This window comes from Pogona vitticeps, chromosome 3 (assembly GCF_051106095.1).
Source record: "Pogona vitticeps strain Pit_001003342236 chromosome 3, PviZW2.1, whole genome shotgun sequence".
Lineage (NCBI taxonomy): Eukaryota > Metazoa > Chordata > Lepidosauria > Squamata > Agamidae > Pogona > Pogona vitticeps.
Window position 1 is genome coordinate 63,819,634 of NC_135785.1, and position 22,904 is coordinate 63,842,537.

At 39.6% G+C, this 22,904-nt stretch overlaps 1 protein-coding gene and 2 long non-coding RNA genes across 6 annotated transcripts in view; all 3 read right to left on the bottom strand.

Annotated features, from left to right (window-relative positions):
* The window catches only part of AFAP1L2 (actin filament associated protein 1 like 2), a 99,969-nt gene that overhangs the window by 73,692 nt on the left and 3,373 nt on the right, over positions 1 to 22,904 (bottom strand). The window lies entirely within an intron of this gene.
* LOC140705964 (uncharacterized) lies at positions 1,905 to 3,103 on the bottom strand. Its single transcript, XR_012085612.2, has 2 exons — positions 2,978 to 3,103; positions 1,905 to 1,971 (listed from the first exon to the last, which is right to left on the bottom strand). It is a non-coding gene; the product is annotated as an uncharacterized LOC140705964 (long non-coding RNA).
* LOC144587914 (uncharacterized) lies at positions 11,074 to 14,112 on the bottom strand. The gene is made up of 3 exons (XR_013543165.1): positions 13,929 to 14,112; positions 13,299 to 13,344; positions 11,074 to 11,148 (listed from the first exon to the last, which is right to left on the bottom strand). It is a non-coding gene; the product is annotated as an uncharacterized LOC144587914 (long non-coding RNA).

A 22,904-nucleotide genomic window follows, 5' to 3' on the forward strand; every position in this document is an offset into this window, starting at 1 on the left:
TAATCAATGGAACTTATGAAAGAGTTGACTCACCAAATCACTACTGATTCAATAAGCCTACAATAGTGTGATTTAATACACTAAGTAACAGGATTTAATCCTATATGTTGCATACATTATTTGAAGAGTCAGATGCTATTTTTAATAACACATTCAGACACTTGAACCTAGCTCAGATATTCAAGGGAATATCTTCAATAAATCATTTGTTTGTTTCCTCAGGCCAGCTCGGCAAACATTTTAGCCCTGGATGATTTCAATCACTGAAAAGCAAAATGCTTTTATTTAGAAATAATACTGAGGGGACAAATAAGCTGAACTGGATTTTCCACATGTTTCAAGTAGATATATTTCAGGATGCTGTCACGCAATTCCCATATTAATGTCTAACACCAGTAGTCTGTACTGACTGTAGCTCCTTTCTGCTGATCCTGATTGTATTAGTGTGAAAGGATTGTATACAGAGGTATTTCCCAAGTGTGAAGTTGTTTGCATTATTATCCCATAATTTTTGGAACATTTTAAGACATAGCCTCATAACCCAGAATGCATAGGTTTTATTGAACAATTTTTTCAGTCATTTGCTACAGTTGATAATTAGCACTCAATTTTTTCCCTTCTGTATTGAATAGCTTTGTTAAAGGTACTGCAACCTCATTCATGCAAGCAGGAGGTGAAGTGGAAAAGATATGTCTTCACATTTCCTGATGATTCACATTTTTAAAAAAGCAAATGCACATAATTTTTTTTTACTTTGTGGAAGGATTGTAGAGTAGCCTTCCACTTAACAAGAGAGCTTCCTATGGGTAGGAATATTTGTACAAATGAACATTCTCCCATGTAGGAACAGCATGTGCATCAACTGGGGAGGGATAACTGAATCCCAAATTGGTGGTGTTTCCTCCTGGTTTGATCATGAACTGCACATGCCACTACATAAGCTCTCAAGTGCAACGGGCAGACCAGACACAGATTTTCTTTCTTATATTTGGTGAGGCCTCTATACATCATGCCTAAGAGACAGGCTTAAATATCTCAAGACTTCCAAGGAGGTCAACAGAAGGTTTTACAATAACTGATGATATTATCGTATCTCCATCTAGATCTGGAGTAAGGTTAGCTGAACTCATAAGATATATGGCTTCAAAGGAAAACTTGGCCTGTTTCAACAGCTGTTTCTTTGTGGACAGTGAAGTATACCACAGCAGGAGACCTTCTTCATTTTGAAACCTCTGACATGAAATCTTGCAAAAACTTAACACAATCCTCTGAATCCCATTTCCTTGTGGAGTACCACTTAAATGATGAGCAGCTACTAACAAAAGTTAGTTTGAGTGTCACCATTCTGGTCTGTAAGATCCTTGGTCACCATTTTCTTCCACTACTGCTGCTGCCCAACAGCTATCCTTTAGGAGCTTTTCCACCTCATTGCCATTGGAGTTACGCTTTTCTGCTCTTATGTGACCATGAAGTCTCAAAATGGCAGATGCATCTTAGTCTGGTGTCTCAGATTTGTGACCATTCTGCCCTGGGTGACCTTGCTAGAAGTCCATGATTGTAATGGAGTCTAATCTCCTGATTGCATTGCTCTTGTCTTCACTGACAGAATTGAACCCCCTCACTGTGTTAAGGTGTGCATCCATGTGTGCTTGCTGTGTCCAGTTTTCCGCATTTCCTTGTGAAACTGCATCCTGCAAGAAGTTACACCAGATCAAGGCAATTGCTCAGTACTTTTTTTAAATCTGAAAACCAATTTCTCTTCCTCTGCTTGAATTATGGGATTCGGATATGAAAGCACTCTATCCACAGGAACACCCAACTGTTTGGTGCAATCAGCATGGGTTTAATTAGCTGACTCCGTACTACTGCAGATAACCAAGTTCTGCCAACACAGATCCTTGCACTTGCTGTTCATTGGCCCTGGAGAATATGGTGGCTGTTTTGATCTGAAAATTGGATTTTTCAACCCTGCTAAGAAAGGAGATTATTTTAATCTTTTGCACTGTGCAGATATATGCTTTAAACTGTCGGTTGCCATGACTTTAAAAGGGGGGATTTTTCAAATGGAACAAATAATAGTAAGGAACCCCAAATGGTTAATTGAACAATAGAGGCCCCCACCTGATGTAGACTAGCTGTAGATATCTAATGAGATACTAAAATACTGCGGAACAATCTCCTAAGCAATACATGAGAAGTCATATGTAACTTGGGACAGTTTAAGACTGAGCTGAGAAAGTAAACAAACATTAAGGAAAATGCCACCCTAGGCAACAAAGCAGTGCTTTAAAACTTTTCTAATTTCAAATTAGAAGCTACCAGTTTAGCTTCCATCCTTGATTCTCTGCAGGTGTGAGTCAAATATTCTAGATTCTGAAATAACATTCTGAAGCAACAAATCAGTACTGTGTGTCTATAAATCTCCTTTCTTCATAAATCCAAATAGATTTGTATATTTTTCTGACTAAAAGACTAGTAAGTGAATTGAACAGGCACATGCATTTTCTGGCCATTCTACCAAAGATCTGAGGGTGATCTTGTGGTGTGTGCATTTCTCTAAACCTTTTCATAGGAGCTTGTTTTTACTGGTCTCCGTGAGATAAAATGTGAACAAACTAAAAGAGAGAGATCAGATGCTGACTCACTTCTCAGCCTTCTCTAACCTGCACTTCACACCTGTCTCTCAATCACTTTGTGAGTAGTGCACCATCACATACAGTAGTGTCAGTAAGGTGGGAATATTGAGAATTCCATCAAAGCCCAAACAAAGCTTGGAAAATTTCATTTTGGACTTCCGTTAGTTCATGGCCAAAGAAAGCTGATCAGAGAGTTCTGGAAATTATGGTCCAAAAAAAAAGAACTATTCCAGGCTCTGAAGGTGCTGTTACCTCTGAGCTGTGATAGACACCTCAACAGAGAAACATCACAATGTGCCCAGTTTCTTCCAGCATTATGAATCGGTAGGGTTGGAATTTACCTATTCCACAACTCTAGTGGCTACACATCTTTCATGGAAGGGTCCAGACTTAACATGTGTGTGAGTCACTGTGCAAACTGACTGGCTTTGAACCAGGCTTGGAATCTTCCAGGATATTAGCAATTAGGGAGCTTGGGGACATTCTTTTGTCAGAATTGCCTGGTGAATGAAAAAGGGAAAAAAGCTAGAATATATTATGCATAATAGCAACTATGATTGCATCCTACATCCTGTCTAATCAAAATCCCCTGTTACTTGAGCAGCCACTACATCCTGCCTCATCATAATCTCCTCTGTGATTTCAAATAGAGGTGTCTTTGTTCATTTTCTTTCCAGAACAAGCTAATAGTGGCATAATCTAAGGTTTGTAGATTAATCATCTCCTAGGCCGTGTCAAGGTAGCCATCATGGAAGAAACTCTTTCTTCCTCTAATATCTGATGGAAAAATAAGGCATGTAAGAAAAAAATAGAAAAAAGATGCCATGCAAATCCCAGAATGGATGCCAAAGCATTTTACTCAAAACATAATGCTGTACTGTTTAAAGGCAGGCACCAAGTATATTATTCTATAGTAAACACCATTATAAAATACCAGGCAGATAGATGGTTTGACTTATTCCTGCAATAATGAAAAATTCAATTTCAGCTCTCCTGCAATCTCACTTAAAGATACAGGGCAAAACTCAGCCTCCATTTGTTTTTGTTTTTAAAAAGAAGTCTCAAGCCCACCAGCTCTCATTCTAGGGTTTTTGGAAGTGAATGGGGGCAATAAAATCTTACTTCTAAGGCTTTTCAACTAGGTTATCCATTTCTCTCTCACACATGTGAAAGCCTGGCACTGAAATAATATCATCCTAATGAATATTGTATGCTTTGTGAAATGCAGATAAAAACAGCCGTAAGTATAATCTAAGAAAAAACACCTACATCATACTCATACTTTTCAAGAAAATTCACAATAGAGTTCATTAATAATTCTCTTTTCCCCCCGCAGACACAGATAAAAATTCAAAGCACAGCTTCCTCAGATGATGTATTTCAGATCATTTTAAATGCCTCTTAAAAACAATCTTCATATAGTGGCTTGGATACACTAATGAGAAAATACATTGGCCTCCACTGCAATATAGTTCCTGGCCACTGCATGGCGAGTAAGAAACTGATTGCTTCACTTACATGTATAAAGAAGTAGGCTCCCTAGCTCCTCCATGTAAGCTGTTGCACTAAAGGCAGTGAAACCTCTTCATCTTTGGTTCTTTTGACCTTCCTATGAAACTGATTTGTGTAAAGCCTAGAAAACAGACCCTCCTTTTCACGTAAAGCCACTCTTTCACATTGTCCGACCATAATGAAAAAGACCAACAAAATAAAAAATAGCATCTTTAATAAAAAATACAATACAGTAGTTCCAAATTAGGGTGATCCTTTCGAAAGTGTTCTAAGTAGAGAATATTCTGAAGTGGTTTACCTTTCCATTCTTCTGGGGGCATCCTGGGAGTGTGCAGTTTGTCTAAGGCTGCACAGGATGGCTTTTCTCCTGGGATGCACAGTAAGGAATCAAATTCCTGACCATGGTCTCAGCAACACAATGAGCTATGCAACAAGCATGGTATCATTAAGAGGGTCAAATTCCTTCAAGCGTGATCATTCATGGGTTATAATCTATTTTGTAATATGTGTTTTACTCTGAAGAAGACTAATACTGCTGCTTCTTCCAATACCCTAGTGATTTTGCTTGAGTTAAAATTTTATGTGGAGAGGACAGTGGCATAGGTGGGCTGTTGCCCTCCCACCCAAGGCCCTAAGAGACAATAGGTCTACCACCAGATACAGCAGAGGGCTTGGTAACTCTGTAGCCTGAATTGTCAGCAGGAGAAGGATAAAAGGAGTTCCGAGCAAATTACACTCGGTCTCAAACTGAGTTCCTGTCCCTGTTCATGACTCTGGAATCCCCAGGGATGGGACCTCCAAGAGAAAGGAAACTCCAGTTGTACCCTTGGCAGGTAGGGATATAAAAGGGGCTTTGCCACAAAGTGGGATCGACCTACCACTATTAAGAACCTGCAAAGAGCAGACTAGCTAAATGGAGTAGAGGCAGGAGACCCTTTCTAACTCAAAGGGGTAGAAGGAAAAGCCCTGGAGGAACCCAGGCAAGCCAGGCAGCCAGGGCTTGCAGTGGCATCCAAAGTCTCTCCCTTTGCCCAAGGAACTACTGAACAGTGAATAGCCTGGGCAACTGAGAGCAGGGTGTTTTGGTGCAACAGTTAGCTGAGCAGCAAAGAGTTCTTTTGGAACAAGTAATGAATTCCCAGCAATGGGCCCAAGCCAAAATGATATAGCAAATTTGGGGAGCAAAACCCATCAGGATTGTGTGACTCCCCAGGATGCAAGCATCTGCATGATATAGCAAATTTGGGGAGCAAACCCCATCAGGATTTTGTGACTCCCCAGGATGCAAGCATCTGCACCTATCAAAGTGAAGGTGGTACCAAAGATGACCAGAAGAGGTATTCTAAAATAAGAAACAGGAAAGTGATGCAAGCTGTTCTTATTTTACTTAACTTAACTGAAGAAGCTTACCATCATCAGTTTCATGAATTAAGATTTAAGCTGGGACTGCACCCCAGAGCCTTGACTCAACAGATGAAAGCTAACATAACACTCTGCCTAAGGTCAACTGCATGTGCCTCTGATAAACTGCAAAACTAGTTGTGTTAGAGCAACTGGTAACTACCCTGGGCCCTGCACTTTGAAGCTGGGTGGGGAGAATCTAACCTACCTCCTTGGAGGTGGCGGAAACCATATTAGAGGCTTATCAGAATGCAGATGAGACCCCAAGAATTTCTGCTGCACGACCACAGGAGAAAGGGTAAGGTCAAGACAGGATGCAGCTGCTGCCTCGTCCCATTTTCCTGCCTACATCCTAGGAACCTAGACCCACCCTGTCTGATTTTGCAATACCTAGTGCCTCACCCACAATATGGCACCAACAGGAACCCAGGTAAGGATTCCTTGCAGGATGGCCATAAATCAGTGAGCTACATCCTGCTTAGTAGATGATCCCATTGCATAGGGCTTACAGTTTTATGTTCTTCTTTAAATTATGCTTTACGTCCACTGTAAACTTAGTCCCCAGCTAAAGTGCCTTCTGTCACAAAGCTGGATTCAGGCTTCATTCAATATTGTGTTGATTTTTAAATGGATTGTTATTGTGTTTTCCATTTTTGGGTTTTCCATTTCTCGGTGACTTTTTTTTCTTTTTTAATATTTGTATACATATTGTTCCTAGCTTTAATATAGGCTTTTAATGATGTAAGGTGCTTTTTTAACTCACTGTTCTTAGCTTTAAATATTGTCCTTTAATGATGCTAACCACCGTTGCATACTCACTATTCTAAACTTTAAATATTATTTTTCAGTATTGTAAGTTGCCTTGCATCCTTTTCAAGGAAAAGGTACAAATATTCTAAATAAATAAATAAATAATTTTAAACACTGTTATATCAAAGTTAGACATCTTATGCCTGCACAGTTGATGGAAGCCCTGGGCACACTTACTACATATGCCTTTCTATGCTCATAAGATAGGCTGCCCCAAACACTGAGGAGAGGCAAACATGTAACTGTCCCTTGGACTATTTCCACATGGTTTCAAACTGTAGAAAGGTATCTGCTCGTCAGAAGAGACTACCATTTGATCATTAAAGTAGTACTGTGGAATTTAAACAAATGGAGACATTAAAATCAATTAAAACTAACTGATGTGTTCAAAAAATCCAAATATTAAGTCTCTTAATACACATTACAGTACACAAGTTTCAGGTGACCAGATGTTGTGATCTTGGAACTATGCCTCAGTCAGGCAGACCCCATGTGCTATTGTAATTATACAGCCTAATGCTATGTATGTCTACTCAAAAGATGTTCCACAGGCCAGAATCCTATTGCACAAGCAACTCTGTCTCTCTGCTGTGCTGTCTGTCACACTTCCCTACATCCAACAGCTGCATAAACAATTGCATATCTGGTTATGTAGCCAGCCATGCAACAGATGGCAAGCCAGAGGGAACCCTCTTGTGTGATTGGTACATGTGTAGTTTTCCCTAATAGGACTTTAGCAAATGTATTCAATGAGATTTACTCCCAGATAGATGTGTATAAGACTGCCTCTTTGGTCTAGATACAAATCTCCATTCCCAGGAGTACAATTTTGATATTTGCATTGATTCTATGGCATATGAATCATGCAACAAACTGCTACCTTAATGCAGCAACATAAATTAGTCTTAATACAGCTTCATTCTGAAGTTTATTTAGTAGTGTGGACTTAACTGGTACATGTGTAAACATGGGTGCTTCAGGGAAGACATAAATGTAGGGTTTCTGAGCTGCAGTGATCCTTGAAATCATGTTCTTGATTTCGCTGGAGGGACATCAGGGGGAAAGTTGGTCTTGCTAGTGTTTCCCCTAGATCCTGGCCAACAAGATAGTTATGTTTATTGAGAGAAACAAGAACATATGTTCCAAGGATAGGGTTCCAACAAAAACTCAGACTAGCATGGGAATGAAATTAAATGGCAAAATCTGTATGATTGGCTAGAGTTCAGAACTGTGCTGTTTTTTTTTTAAACTTTAGAATGTATTTGCTATTATATGAATCCTTCACCATATTACTGGTAATTAGCCAAATCCTGATTTTTTAAAAAAATTGGGGAGCCAGGGAAGCTGAGTTGCTAAGGAAACTGTATAATAATTGATTATGCAAAGTATTGAATGAATCGAGAACTTCCTGGTCTCAAACAGCACTTTAAAGTTTCATATTTCATAGATTTAATTTCCATGGAAAGGAATAATTTCAGTGGAAAGGAATATTAGATAAATGCTCCTTTGTTTGATGTGCATTTGAACCATATCACACAAAAGGAGCACAGACAGAGCTTCATCATTACTGGGGCATTAATAAAACTGGCAAGTGCTGTGCAAATTTGCACACATCAGTTTCCATTGTCCAAAATGCACTATTATGGGGGCAGGTCAGAAGAAGTATATTGTTTATAAAAGTGAAGAGAGAACAAAGGAACTATGAACATCTGGAAAAACAGTGCAATTTAAAACAGCATCAAAGCAGAAAAAATACACAGGTTAGGAATTAACAAAAATAAAGATCAAAGCGAAGGGTGCAGTCCTGCACACTTCCTTGGAAGTAAGCCCCACTAAAATCCACAGGCTTTATGTCTGAGGAGCCATGCATAGGATTGCTTTAGAACTAAAAATAACACGAGAGGAGGAAGAAGAGAGGGGCTAGCACGTTCCCCTCATACCATGTGGGGATGATGGGGATTATGATGACTGAAGAGGGCTCTAACCTAGCCAACTTCCAATGCAGGAAGTCCACCACTAAAGAAGAGACATCCACTGTGCTTAAAATCCTCCAGTACAGGAGGGTCAGTCACCTTCTGAGGTAGTCAGTTCCACTGTCTGTACAACCGGAAAAATCCTTCCTAATTTTTAGTTGGTATCTCCTTTCTTGTAATTCCAACAAGTGTTCTCTGTCTTTTCAGACACTTAACTCCTTAGATTTGGAGAGTTAGCTAACACTAGCTAAAGGAAGAGTATCAAAAACAACCAGGGGTATATCTGGAAGCTGAGTCATGGCAACTGGACTTCTTTCTTCTTAGGTTGAAATGTCTCACTATTTATCCAAGTAGCTTCTTCAGTCTGAGGAGAGTTGGTAGGAGATCCCTGATATATCCTCCACCTTGGTTTCACTTCCCCCCAGGTCTGAATAAGATCCTTAGAAAGAGGAAGGACTGAAGGTGAGGGATAATCCCACTTATGAAGTCCTTCTCCACCCATTGTCATGGGCCATTAACTGGTCTTTCTGGTTTGTGTGGTCGTAATCTTTCTGGGGACAGATGAAAGGGCAGCATGGTAAATAGGAGACAGATTGTATCTAAAGCATGTACTGTATGGTGTCAACACTCCTGCTTATTCCTGTTTGTCCCTTTCTAAGTCAGAAAGCTTGAGATAAAGGAAAGGGATATGGTCCACACCTCACTCAGAGTGGTGCAGTGGACAGAATGATGGACTAGGACTCAGGAAGCCTGGTTTTTCTAGCTCCGTCATGGAAGCCCTCTGGAGGTGTGGAACTGGTGAAACCACTCCTTAAATCTCTCGCTTATTTTGAAAGTCTTATTAGGGTCACTATAAGTTGGTTCCAACATGATGGCACAATATTCACAAGCTATATAAATATAGCTTGTGAATATGAGTCCTCTGCTATCCCAATGTATGGCCCAACTAGAAAAATCTAAACAATCTCCTTAAAAGCTTGGCAATGGAATAAATTATGCAGACTAATGAAGAAATGCAACTGTGTTTCGTTCACATTCATACAAACATCTTAGCAAAAAATGTAAGATTATACTGGCACAGTTACATACCTGTCAATTGATCTGGTGAGTTGGAGTGAAGCATATGAAAGTGAAAAGGCTGTTTGGGTCTGACTTACAGTCAAAGGAAAACCTCAGCTGATTCACAGTTAGCTATAAATGTGGAAGTCAGAGCCAAATTGAGTTTGGTGCATTTCCAAACCGTGCAATGTGGAAGAGAATCTGGGTTTCTATCCTATCCTACCAGATACTTCATTGGATAGCTCAGTGACTTACATATCTGGCTGCAGAGCCATATGTTGGGAGTTCAGTTCTCTATTGTGTCTCCTGTGAGTAGAGACAGTGTGTGTCGCCTTGTGTAAGCTACACAGTCTCCCAGGGCATCCCCAGAAGCAGGGAATAGTAAACCACTTCTGAGTACTCTCTACCTGGAAAACCCTGAGAAGGGTTGCCATAATTCAGAATCAACTTGATGTCATTCAATTGTAATTATTACAATCAAAATAGGGAGTGCCTGTTTATCATCACTTAAGCCTTTCACTTGAGCCCTGGTAACCTGCTGGTTGCCAAGTTCACTGGAGAAGGAAATGTGAGGCAAGAAGGTTTTGCAAGGAAGAAAAAACTGCTATGAATTGCAGTTCTAGAAGGAAGAGAAATCAAACAAATGCCTACTTCTTGCTCAGGATGTGTACAGAATCCCAGTCTATTATTGACCATCTATAGAACAACTATTGCTTTATTTATTATGCTTGTATCCCTCCTGTCCTTCAGCCTACATTTTATCTCCTCAACAACACTGCAGGGGAGGTTCAGCAAAAGCAACTGGTTCAAGATCATCTGCTGAGCAAGGTACATGCCTTAATAGATCATGCTAGATGTCCTACGGCCATCAAGTGTTTGCTTTCAGCTGTCCGCAGCAGGGTGAGTTTTATTTGCTTCAGTTCTATAACTAAAATAGATTATACTCTACTTCAACCTTGCACCCTGCAGTTGTGTTCGATTACAATAACCATTATCCCCAGTCAGTGTGACTGATGGAAAAGGCAGGAGTTGTAGCCCAAGTTCAGTAGACTCACAGAGTGAGCAAAGCTGAACAAGTCAATATGAGTTCATCCATAAGGCATGAGTGCCCATGGAATATATCAGGGTCATTCTATTTGTTGATCTGGTTGAAAAGCCTTCTCAGGCAAGCACTTTACAAAATTTCTAGCTTACACATCCCAAGATTCTTATTGATTCACCATGATGGCTAAGGCTGATGTGAAAGGAAGACCAAAAATCTGCAAAGAAGGAATCAGTTTGAGAGAGATATAATTAGAAGATGCCCAGATCCAGAACAAGAAACAATTAGAAGAATATGGCTATCAGGACATGTTTAAAAGGAATATATTTTGGTATCCTGTTCATTGTTCGGTCAGAATTTCTTCAAGGGCATTTATTTCAACCACTATAGAGAAAGGATTCTAAGACTGAACAGTAAAGAGGGAAAAGAGGAAATACAGCATGTTACACTGAAGAAAACAAATCAGCACATCAGAGAAATACCAAGTACTGGAAACACTTCCTCTCGTGGAAACAATGTTTTGAATACATACTGTTTCATAATCCCAGTTTGCTAGGAAATGAGGAAAGCCAAGCATCACTACATACAAAGAGTAAAACGACCTTCATTGTGATCCACACAATGAAGTTTGGGCCTGTTACACAAAAACCACAGCTCTCGTTTTCTGTAAGATTCCTCTTCTTAGGCTAGCTTCCAAGCCATACTCTTTCCAATCCTGTGACTAAAACAATTTTTTTATTTTTTCAAAAAAAAATCAATATTTTAAATTGAAATCCTCATAAAATTGCTATCCGATACTAACCTTCATGTTGGAATGGAATGATTGCATAATACACTAGGAAGTCAAGAATTTAAAACAATGAAATCCGAATTTTAAAATTGCAGAAATTTAAAAATTGTGATTCAGAATTTAATCAATTAAAAGAAACACTTCTACATTTGTGCAAGGGAAGCATACAGAGTTGTTTTTCCCCCTCCATGTTTACACTGATGAACAGCTGCTCAGTTGGGCTGGCAAGGCCTGAAGAGAGTTTGAAAGGCTTCCTTCCTCTTTCAATTGCCCATGCTCAGCCCATAATGCCATAATATTCTACTTGCAGTGCTTTCAAATGACAGACACTGAGTTGAAGGAACTCCTTATTTGGAAAACAGTCTGGTCTAAGTCCTGTTAAAGGGAAAGAAGAGACAGCAGTAGCCTTGAAGTTCCCTAGTAACATTTCTCATCTGGAAAGCAAACTGAGCAAGCATGCAAATCTTCCCAGAAGGGAGATGTATTTAATTTTTCCATAGTTTTCCTTGAATTGTCATAATAATATTCAGATTTGCATCTACACATATAAACAAGCATAGTATATTGACTTGATGTATTTCCATGTCCTCTACACTGCAGAAGTCCCAAAACAGATATATTACATGTCCATGTTGTGTTTGAGTTTTTGCTAAAAAAATATAAATCCACCCATGAATTTAATTTATGTTAACTTCCCATGAGCATCTAGGAAAATCTTCAGTATTATCCAATAATAAATACTAGTTTTATGTTGGATGGGGAGAAATTTGCTGTTAGATGGATAAGCCACAAGCTAATGACTTCAGTGCTGCTGCAGATTAAATGCAAAAGCCCATAAACCCTTATTAGATCAAATGGTTTGTAAAGATAATTTGCCAGACATAACCTAAGTTGTCGTATAAAGGAGACAGACAGAAATGCCAATGATAAAAGCACTGTGACTAGCATCAGTTTTAGAAATCTGACCTAAATAAATTAGTTTTATAAATATATGTAGCCTGATGTATTTGCTTCATGGGACGCACTGCTTGACTCCATAACACATGGATATTTGCTTTTAGATTCCACCAATGATAGTTTGGTATGTAACAATGTATACTGTCTAGTTGCAAACTAGACAGTATATGTTGCTATATACCAAACTGTCATTGGTAGAATCTTAACCATAACAGCAATTGATCAGCAGAAATATGTGTGTGTGTGTGCATGCGTGCGCACATGCCAAAGCTATATCAGCAAACACTGGCTCTTCATATTTGGAACTTTTGATGAAACACTCCCAGTTTCCCCATGCTTTCTCAGAGCAACATCAAAATAAGACATAAGACATAAGACATAAGACATAAGAAATTTATTTGTCATTGCGCTCACAAGTGGGTGCAACGAAATGAGGTGCTCTTCCCCAAGGTAAAACTGGACAACACTACAAAAAAAGTTAAAATATGCACAACTTTCACCATCCAAATATAGATACCCCGTTTTCTCTCAGCAATTAAAATTCCACCAAAAACCTATGGCCCCGCATTTAAACTCAATACTGCACTTGGGTAAAAACTGTTCTTGAATCTGCTTGTCCTTGCTTTCAATACCCTGAATCTCCTTCCTGATGGTAATAGTTTAAAGAGCTGATATCCCGGATGAGAGGAGTCTTTCAGTATGTTAGATATCTTCCTCTTACATCTGTTCTTATACAATTCTTCCAAAGAGGGGAGTGAACAGCCAATGATGTTTTGGGCCGTCTTGATCACCCCTTGAATTGCCTTTTTCTCTGCCACTGTGCAGCTCGTGAAAAATGTGTCTACTCATGGAGATACTCAGTAAATCTACTTCCAACAAGGTGGATAAAAATTATTTTTTCAATCAAATCAGGATTTAAATCAGGATTTAAAATTAAAAATGGAATTTTTGATTTAAATTGTAAAAAAATTCAAATATTTTATTTAAACAAGGCAATGTGTGCTGCTTATATACTTCCCCATAGTGCTTAAAGCACTCTCTGGGCAGTTTACAATTTTTTGAATATATATGCTACACATTGCCCTCCTCCCCGTAAGCTAGGCACTCATTTTACTGACCTTGGAAAGATGGAAGTCTGAGTCACCCTCCTGCCGGCAGTCAGATCTGTTTGTATAGAATGTTGACCATGAGCAGAGTTTCAACCACTGTTAACCACTATCCAACAATTTTTAAAATTTAAGTCCTGATTTGAATCAAATACACCCTGATTTCCACTACTAAGACTTCACTGTAATCATCTGGGAAAGCCTAAGGCTACATCTAGTCCTCAACAAGGCAACTGTAACCCTCCAGTTGTTTTTGTCATGAATATCCCGTCAGCCTAAAATGGTAGAGCACAATGGTCCCTAACTTTGGGTCTCTTGATGTTCTTGGACTACAATTTCCAGAAATTCTAGCCCGCAGAATTCTAATCCAAGAATATCTGGGGACCCAAGATAGGGAACTGCTGCTATAGTAGATGATGAAGTATTACGGAAATAACAGTCTACCTGGAGGATCACTATTCCTGATTCATGAGACAGGAAACAGAATACCTCCTATTTTTCTAACATCCAGTAGACTTCACTGATTTTATGAAGGCTAACTATCATAGTAGTAAATTTTTTTCTCTGCATTCCTCACATTAAAAAGCAATACCTTTTCATCAACATTATTTTTTAAAAAGGCTAAAGTGCATAGAGACTTACCCGAATTCCAACTGTAATGCATCTTAACTCACTATTGTTGGTACCAATTGGCAGACCAGATCCTCAGTGTTTCAGACAAGGGCTCTCCTTGTCCTATTGTAAAAACAAAGGCTTGAACCCGGTACCTTCTGTATGCAATGCTTGTGCTTTCTCCTGGAAGCTATGATCCTTCTCCAAGTGAAAACTAGCAACATCAATAAAATAATAATGGGAATTGTACCATCATATTCAAAAAGCAAAAGAAAACAAATAATTTACACTTTGCACCTTAAAGAACAAGGAGAGTATACAATATTTGGAGTTCCAGCAGCAACACAGTCACTCTATGCTTGGGCATGCCCCTCTTGGCTTCCAAAAGAAAGGGCTTTTTAGAGCGAGACTTCAGACAAAAAATTTTTTAGTTACCCAGATAACTGATAATAGTGAAGACAATGGGCATATGTTTTTCAGCAACACAGATCATCTTCAGTGATGATTATGTAGCCAAGCAATACTTCACACTTAAAACCAGTGCCTATAACTAAGGAAAATCATGTGCCCATTGGCTTAGGCATTTACACATCCAGCAGATTTAATAATCACCATGAACAACTAATGGCTATGTACACAGACTGTGTGTAGACTAGGCCAATGCACGATCATGTTTCCCAAGGTATGATAATGTGTCCCAACATGCACTGCTTGGAAAATGGCAGAGGTCATTCTCCTGCCCCAAACATCTCTTAGTAGCTGAGGTTTGCTGTAAGGCAGTGGTTCTTAACCTTTGTCACTCGGATGTTTTTGAACTGCAACTCCCAGAAACCCCAGCCAGCACAGTTGGTGGTGAAGGCTTCTGGGAGTTGCTGTCCAAAACTCCTGAGTAACCCAAGATTAGCAACCAGTGCTGTAAGGCAAGTCAGGCCTTACTGCATGATAAGGCACTTAGGGAATTACTTTCATCGGTTGGCTTGTGGGATGCAAAACAGAGATTTATTTTTAAGTTCACTTTGTGTGTGTGTGGGTTAAGTATTTTGCCATCTTTGGTTGCTGATGCTGACCAACCCCTTCCCATCTCCTTCCCAACCTGAGGGCAAGCTCTTAGGAAAGGACATGAGTTAATCTACTACCTTTCCATCAAGTCTTCCTGTGATCTCATTTTTAAAAAATTAAGGAGGAAGATAGGGGGGTGGTAGACTAATCCTTTTCTTGACTCACCTGATGATTTCCTTTCTGGTTCTTTTGCCTTGCTTTCTCCTGACATGTGGAGAGTAACTCCAGCTATGTTATCCAGGCCTCAGCTGACTTCCTAAGAATGTCATTAGGTAGAGTGAAGTGGCTGCTTCTGACAGCAGATGTTGCTTCTCAGATTTCTCTTTATGCTCCCCCTTCTGGAAGGCAAACCCATATACTTCACACAGCTTGCTCTGGATCCTCTCAGGTAGCTTGTGACTTCTGATGTGGCGGAAGATGCCACTCCACAATCACTCCTGACAATCCAACTGACAGTCCAGTTAGTTTACGTATGTGGATTGGAGAGCGTGTTTTAATGTGTTCTTTATTGTTTTATCTTGTATTGGAAGCTACCTAGAGTGGTCCGGTGGTCCAGATAGGCGGGATATAAATCAAATAAATAAATAAATTTCTTCCAGGCAACATAATGTCTAGCACCAGTCCTATTCTCTGACAAACAGTGCTTTGTGTAAGAGTGAGAAGCTCAAGGAGCAATTACACACAATTTTAATTCATTTGCACATAAAATAACCTCCACAGCTTCTTAGCCCTGCAGCTTTACTCAACTACCCATCTCATCTCTATACCTATGACATATGAGAAATGACCATTCAGCATTCCACACCAGGCAAATAAAATGCCAGCTACATGAGCTGTTCTGGATACTTTAGATGAATCACCTTGCTTCTTTCTTTGGTAAGAACACACCCTTGTTTTTGTCTTCTCTTCCAGCACACTTTCAGGATCTTAAGTGTTTCCCCTCCTCCTCTCCTTTTGTACCTGGCACATTTTAGTCACTGTTTCTCAACCTACATATTTTCAAAGGCAGAACTGATATATTCATCAACAGAAGCTAGCCTAGTGAGAAATATAATTTAGGTTTTGCAGTATAGTAAAGGGTGGGAAGGTTTTTGCTGAGAAACAATTCAGTTCCAGTAAGAATTTTAGTTCCAGGGCCATTAGAATATAAAGAATGGTTGAAACCATCAACTAGCCTCTTGGAACTGGATATGTATATATATTCTTTCCTTTAAAAAGTATTAAAAGTGCTTTAAACGTTATATGCCTTCATATGCAACAATAATGAAAAACAGGTAAATCAAAATAGAAGGATGCTGTATAATGGGGAAGTGCCTGCTGCTTCACTTGATTCCTCCCCATCCCCAATAAGTAAACTACAATATTGCAGCAACAAGGAGAAAGTATAAGAGAAATCAGATTGCAGAACAATAACAAAGGTTAAACAAGTTTAGAATGTCAAAGCACAAATTGCATCCACTTCCTCAAAAAGAGGCTGTGTGATCCGGGAGGGAAAGTTTTGCATCTGGATGAAAGTATGACTACCAAACACTATGTTAATATCACCAAGAACTAAGTACTGTATGGAATGGAAGTCTTAACTAGGATCAGTCTTTCTTGAGAAAACCAAGATAGTTTATGAAAACACATATTGACAATCAATAGCAGAGATGGCAATAAATAATAAATATTCCTTTAAATTTTCAACATCAATGGCTGTAGTTGAAAATTTCTGTTGCCTTAGACTAGCCAATGAGCTCTGTGATGAGTCAGCAACATTTCTGAGTAATACCTGAAGCTCTTAATCACTGCCATACACCAGCTCTAGTTAAAAGAAAGGAAGAGATGTATATCAAGTAAAAGCAAGACATTCAGGACAATATTTTGAAGAGGTCTTGTGAAACAACTAGGTTATGACCAGGAAAGGCCTGTGTTACTTAGATTCAATCTAAAGGACCATAATTAGTAGTTCTGTAGGTCACACACAGCCACTTGGTAAGAAGAACAGCGAAGAGGCCTTAGGTAGGATGGAGCTGGGTCCTCCAGTCAAGAACCAATGGACCAGAAGGACTGTATGAAGCGGCTACTAACTTTTGCAATCATGGAAATCCGATACATGGGTTAGTAAAGCAATCCTGTCTCTCCTGGAGTTTATATAAGATTCTGGCTAAAATGAAATCTTGTCTGATGGACTTCATCCCATTGGCCTCTTTGCCTATTTAGAGCACAAAAGGATTATTTTAACTGTTTCAAGTTAAAGAGACAGATGTAGCCAACATTCTTTGCCAGTGCAATATAAATCAGTTCTTTTTCTCTGCTTCTCCTTACAACCATAATTTAATTTTACTACTATATTAAGTGACAGAATAGAGAATTGATTGGGCTACAGCAGCTCAAGGATGACAGGCACTGCTCTTAAATATTATCTCCCCGCCTACCAATCTGTTGTGCTCCTTGAATTCAGGGACAGAAAACATTAGAGGATAGTAAAGTCACTACTCGGCAATAATATATGGAAAGATGTTCAGGGTTGATCAGAAAGAACCGCAAAATGTGAACATGCAAGATATAAGACAGGTTTGCTTGACATGGATATGTTTGGACAGGGATGTGATAGATAACCTAAATATTTCCCTCTGCCTGGGATTTACAGAGTCTTGCCACTATTAAGACCACTCCCAGCATCATAGAGGTTTCCCGGCTTCTCATGAAAATGAGACACTGGTCTGAATCCCCCTACATTTTCGGCCCGCCTGTTGTTCTGTTCAGGAAATTGCCAAAGCCTGCACAGTTTAATGTCTGTTAGAGTGACTCCTGCTTCAGGTAGATGCCAACCTGTAGAGGTATTATAACAATATCCTGCACAGCTTGGCATTTCTTCTCTTTTTTCCAGGTGAATCCTGCACACGATGGCTGCCATCTTGTGCAGAAATCATAATACTTATGTAGAGTGTGGTGTTTCTTCCAGGTAAAATGACCATGAAACTTCAAAAAACTCCAAAAAAGATTTTGCAAGGGGAAAAACTCAAATAGGCAAGCTCCCTGTTTTTTGCTGAGAGCAAGAGGCTGTGAAATTCATATCCATAGCTCTGTAGGCATCTATTGCAGATCTGTTCTGGAACTGGGATATGGCTTGTCACCATACCAATAAAAGTTTCTATCCTTGGATTCTAGCTAAACATGTTGTGCTACATCATTATAACTCTTTTAGAAAAGATTGTTTTTAGATGAGGAAAGTTATATAAGGAGAACATATTTTAAACCTATAAACAGCTTTCAGGGCTATGATTTAAGGACTGCATCCACAGAAAGTCACACAAAGGTGGCTAGTTCAGATTCTTGAAATTCTTCCACATGAAACAGTTGCAGGGAGGAAATAACATGTTTTAGCACTCCATGGGTTGCACACACACACACACACACACACACACACACACACACACACACACACACACACACACACACACACACACACGCACGCACGCACGCACACACACACACAGAGAGAGAGAGAGAGAGAGAGAGAGAGAGAGAGAGAGAGAGCAGCTTAAATATATTTTATTCATGTTTATCTTGCTCCTGGAGAAAATCATGCTGGAGGAAGCAGCAAGTACTAACCAAGTATACTGTTAGATTATGCACTGTCAAGTTGCATGTGATGTATAGTGACTCTTTTTTAAGATGTGTGAGATTTACAAGAAATTGTTGTACCATTGCCACCCCCTAATGAGTTTCCATGGCCAAGCAGGAATTTGAACCCAGGTCTACTGAATCCTCCTCTAGCACTTTATCCACTGTACTACACTAGCTCTCAAGGGTATATTAGGAACAACCTTTCTTCCACTCTATAGTTGTATCCTATGGGCTATTTTGCACAGTAGATTACAAACACCCGAATCAGTCCTGTGGTGTACATTTACAAGTTGAATATTAAGTGTACCCAAATCTAGCTATTCTATGGTGGGAGCATACATGGAAGGAAGAGAATTTTATTGGAAGCCGCTCAGAGTGGTCGGAAGACCAGATGGGCGGGGTATTAAATAAATAAATAAATAAATAAATAAATAAATAAATAAATAAATAAATAAATAAATAAATAAATAAATAAATAAATAAATAAATAAATAAATATAAATACCACACAGTGGCTGATTCTCCAAGCACTGATCCCTTCCAACCATTAGATAAAAATACCCAGAAATAAAATTTCCACAAAACTTCCAATGTGTCTTCCATTTACTTCTTTATTTAACACTACCTAGCTGGTTAGAATTTAGTGAGTTAGGCATCTGGCTGCAGAAGCGAAGATTGGAATGTTGATCCAGGAGGAGAGTCAGCCTGTGTAGCCATGGGTCCAGTAGCAGATTGTCCTGAGAAGAAGGGGCTGTGTACTCTATATCTAGATAACCCTGGAAGTGCTCACCATGAGTCAGAATCAGCTTGATCACATATACTGTTGGGAGGTCAATGGTTTAGGCATCTAGCTGCAGAGCCAGAGGTTCAGAGTTGAATTCCTCACTCTGCTTCCTTGACCGGGGCTAGACTCAATGATCCATAGGGTCTCTTCTAGCTCCAACTTAGAACCGCAGAATTGCAGAGTTCATACACTGTTGTTGTTGTTCCTCTTGATTAATTATTATAATCCAGCATCTAAATTTATTGTATCTCTTGCTTTCTTACCATGAAGACTCACTTTTTTCTCTGTGTGTTTTTTTTCTGGGGCAAAGGCAGTTCTGAGTTAATGGCTGGTTTAGATATTCAGTAATGGGGTAGTAAACCTTTCTGCCTTTTTTGCTTTTTTGCTTTCAGATGTCCTAAGGGCAACTCTGTGTAAGACTAAAATCCATGGCATTGCCTGCTAGAGGCCCATCTGAATCACTCCAATCCTTTCTTCCTTCATGGCATCTCAAGACTGATAATCAGGCACAAGTACAGCAATATCACATCAGCCTCTTCTCTTCATTTTCCTCCGTTCCCAACACCTCCACTGAATGAGGAAATCTGAGATCTTGGAGATTTGCCCAGAGCTGTGACCTTGGGTCAATGCAAGAAAAGTATTTCACAAATATAGGTATATACCAGCATTTAAAATGAATGCTCAAATTTTCTTTCTCTTTTCAGCATAATTCATTCTAATCCAATCATTTAGTCAGTCATTCTTAAATCAGCACACCATTCAGGCAGAAGAATAGATTGATGATGTTCCCCCAAAACGCATAGCTATATCAGGTAGAACAATGGTAACCTAGGTGCCCTGGCAGCAGAGCCAAAGCTGAGACAATACGACATCAGAGAGATATGGCACGACAGGATTACAGGAGGTGCAGCACCAGTGAAGTCATGGTGGACATACTTATTTTCCCACGAAGAAGTCTGAAGTGTTTGGGTATCACTGTAGCGAACACCCTGCCTTCCTATATATATAATGGTATTGGCCTGCACCAATGGGAGCTGTTGGGAGGTGGAGCCAGAGAAACCAGGAGGGAGGGGTGAGTCTGAGACTAGTCAGTTCAGTGAGACTCAGAGAGACAGAAGAGAGAGATAGTTTGGGGTTTGAGGCAGAGAGAGTGTTTAAGGAGTGATTAGTCAGAATGTGACCTGTGTTAATTAAGATAGAAGAGGTTAAAATAAAATACTGAAGCTTTGTGTAACTTTAAGAATGTGCGTAAGAACTATTCCTAAAACAACTTGAAATCAAGAAACCTGATTCTGTTTAAAAGTTCAATACTGAATGGACCTAAGTCTTTTATAGGAAATATAGGTTGATAAAGAGATCAAGTGGTGGCAGCGTGTTAAAGGGCGTGTTGGGATACAAGTGTGAGCCCTGTGTTTGGTGAAACAAACAGGAGATATGGGGTAAATGTCACAATGACTTTAAGAATTTGGATGCAATTCTTTTTAAACTTACAACCTCCTGTTCATAGGCCATCTAGAACACAGTGGATTGGTCTTAAGGTAAAAGTTCACCTTGACATTTTAGTCAGTTGTGTTCAACTGTAGGGGGCAGTGCTCATCCCCGTTTCCAAGCCGTGGAGCCAGCGTTTGTCCGAAGACAGTTTCCGTCCTCACGTGGCCAGCGCGACTTAGATTCGGAACGCTGTTTACCTTCCCACCGAGGTGGCACCTATCTATCTACTCGCATTTACATGCTTTCGAACTGCTAGGTTGGCGAGGAGCTGGGACAAAGCGACAGGAGCTCACTCCGTCGCGTGGATTCGATCTTACAACTGCTGGTCTCCTGACCCTGCAGCACACACAGTTTAGCCTGCAGCGCCACCACGTCCTTAGTTGGTCTTAGAAGTCTCTAAAATAGTGAAGCAGACGAGAACAGAGAAGTACTTGGGGAGGGAGGGCAACGGTGCTTAATCCCTCTGAGTATCAGAGGCACAAGCTAAGGCAGCAGTTGCCCAAGCAGATGTGACTGCATTTCATTTCCTGCCATGCTTATCATGCTAAAGGCTTTCTAGATAATGTGTCAGATTTTCTGAACTCAGTTGTGAGTCATTTTGTCTTGTTATGAAGTTGGTTGCAGCTATCTCGCTTGTTTACAGAAACAGAGTGTGAATCCAGTTTTGCAAGCTATAGTAAACATTCTTTTCTGTGGAATGAATGTATGCTGAGTGTCTAGAATTACATTATGAATGCGGGTTAATTCACTTTAATCAAGCATCTTGATCCAGCAAGAAGTTCTCTGCTTTGTGTTCTCCATACACAAAAGGATGTTATCCAGGATTTTAATAATTCATCCTCTGGGGATAGTTTCTGTCTGCAGGATCATCCCCTAACAGGAGATCGACATTGTGAGCTCTGACCAGAACTTGGGAATGAATTTTTTTTAAATGTTGTTTTTTTTTTTGGAGTACAATTCCTCAAGTTCTCCCACCAGCATGGGCAGCAACGGTGGATTTAACATCAATGTGTGCAGGCCTCCCACTTCTTTCTTTAGAAGTGTTTTTCTAGCTCACCAAGTGATGGGAAATTGGGGAGGAGGGGGAAATCACACAGAAAAGCAAGAAGTAAATGAAAAGAACCCAGTCTGTTATTGTTCGAAATCTTGTGCCTCTGCCAGCTCTTTTGAGTGTCAAGATGGAAAAAGATCATTTCTGTACTTAAATGTCAGACCTCTCACTGCCACGGCATGCTGCTGGAGATACTGCATTACACATCCAAGAAGCAGCTGACCTGTTCACTGTTGCACCAGAGTTGCTCACTCAGCAAGTATTCCCATTTCCTCCTGTCAATACAGGGTATAAACTTACTGTGTCTCTAGCTTTCTTAACATGAAGGTAATGACATTGATTTGTAACCGGCATTTTTCAGACTGCCTGCTTACTGTGACACTGCAACATACTGAAGAGCCAACCTTTCAGAATAAAGCTGGATGCAAACTTTTCATCAGAACAGATCATGTGCACAACTTTACAACAGGTGATCTTCAATCTAAAGAACTCTGAGAATTCAGCCTCAGCTCACAGATTACTCTGGGAAAGTTGCATGAAGAATTCTAATGATTCCATGGGAATCATCCCTAAAACCATCCTGGGCAGGCTAAGCATTACATCAGACTTGGAACAGTTTGAAATTATACACTAATTTATTTGAGTTCACAGCATGACCCATTCCTTTTGGGGCAGAACGAATAACAACAGATTAAAATACAGACATAAAAACGCCTTTCTAACAGTCAGTTGCAATCTCATTAAAACAACTCAAGAACAAAAAGGCAATCTAGATTCCCAGTAAGATCAATAATTGCCTCCCACCCAAGACAAGACAGGCTTAAATATTTCTTGCAAGGTACTAATAAAATTTATTTGGGCTTTTAACATACATATATTTTGCTAAATAATTTAAGTCTTCAGATGCATTTTCTATCCTGTTTTTGTTAAGATGAAACAATGTAACAAATGCTAAAACAAAAGAGCTTAGGATTTATGACAGAAATAAGCAATACAATCTTATGTGTAA